The following is a 1,818-nucleotide window of genomic DNA, read 5'->3' as shown; positions in this document are numbered from 1 at the left end:
TTTCTCCCACTGAGTGGCTAGTGGGTTTGAACCACCCACCTTTCAGTTAGCAGCTAAGCACTTAACCACTGGGCCACCAGGGCTCCTTTCACAACACACAGGCACAGACACATACACACACACACACACACACACACACACACACACACAAGCTTTTTGGATTAGAATACAGTGTTTTGTCTCTGAGTTGAGGTATATGTAATTTTTCATGTATTTATTATTTGAATGACAGTGATGCTATTTGGTTAACTACATGGTTTAGAGATTATTTTCCAAAATTTTATAGAAAAAGTTTTTTCAAAGATATTACAGACAATTAAAAATACACATATTAATATCTTCTTTTTCCATTCCATAATGTGAAGTTTATGTTTCTGAGTATAGAAAAGATTCATTTTATATGTGAATCTGGGTTGTTTTGTTTAACTAAAAATCAAAGTCAATTACGTAGTTGCATTAAAATACCTAAATATAATTAGTGGCCCTTTCAAAATAAGAATTAGCCCTTACTTTATAAATTTCAAACTTATTATTATTATATCAAATGCAAATGGAAAAAATCTGAGTACAAAATGATGTCTATCTCTTTTGACTATTTTGTATGGGACACAATCCTCTCTTCTCTGTTCTAGTGATTCAAAGATATATGCCAGCATAAAAAGGGCCAAGCACTATGCTTGGTTCTTGGATAAGAAGAAATAAGACAAAGTTCCTCTACTTAAGAAGAACAAAATGCATATTTATGTTTGTATGTTGGTTTCTATGTGTATTTGCACATATGCATGCTCATGGGTAGGGTCTAGTAAAAAAAAAAAAAAACACACACACTCAAATGTAGAAAATGCAATATCTGCCTTGGGACATCTCAGTCAAAGTACAGAAGAGAGACAGTTTTATTCTAAACAGTAAGGCCAGAGAAGTCTTCATGTAGGATGTACCATTTGAAATGAAACTTAAATCATGCATAAGATTTCTTCAGGCTGTGAAAGGTAGAAAAGACTAGATAGCATATATGAAAATGCTTAGATCTTCAGGAGACTAAGAGCAGTTCAAGTGCAATGTTTGAAGCAGGGAATGTCCATGATACCAAAAAATAATTAATTGGAGTTAAATTGTGAAAAGTTCTAAATTTTTTGCTAAGGGATTTGATGTCTGTGTTTTAAGCAGCTGAGAACTAATGGGAACTTTTGAGAAGATAAGTGACATAATCAGATCTTTGTTAGGCAAGAAAGCTTAGATGAAAATATAAAGGGTGGAATGGAGAGGAACTAAAGAGAGACCTGTCAAAAAATTAGAATACTATTGCATAAAATGCATATAACATAAAATGACTGGGAAGTAGTTGAAGTGAGAATGGAATATTTGACCAAAATTTTCAAAATTAGTTGTTTGTAAGTTTAATCTAAGTTTGTGGCTGAAATGATAACATGAATATGAAGACATACACATGTTGCTTATAACCATCTCTTTTATTAATAAACTTTGTTTTATAAATTAATTTTACATTTTAAAATATATAATAACTTGACATTGAAAGTACATTAAAATGCATTTTTAAGAGGCGGGGCCAAGATGGCAGAGTAGTCAGACGCTTCCAGTGGTTCCTCTTACAACAAAGAACAAAAAAACAAATGAATCAATTATATATGACAATCTAGGAGCCCAGAAAATCAAAGGCAAAGTTGAGGAATCAGACTAAGTGGCAGGAGGAGGGAGAGATGGTTTGGAAACAGCGAGGAGTTTTCAGACCCGACCCGGGGGGAGCCCAAAACCTTCAGCCTGTATCAGCTCAGGGGTGGGTGGTGAGGCAAATAGCGG

Source organism: Trichechus manatus, unplaced genomic scaffold (assembly GCF_000243295.1).
Source record: "Trichechus manatus latirostris isolate Lorelei unplaced genomic scaffold, TriManLat1.0 scaffold00171, whole genome shotgun sequence".
Lineage (NCBI taxonomy): Eukaryota > Metazoa > Chordata > Mammalia > Sirenia > Trichechidae > Trichechus > Trichechus manatus.
The sequence above is the reverse complement of the archived record's forward strand: the minus strand, read 5'-3'. Positions refer to the sequence as shown.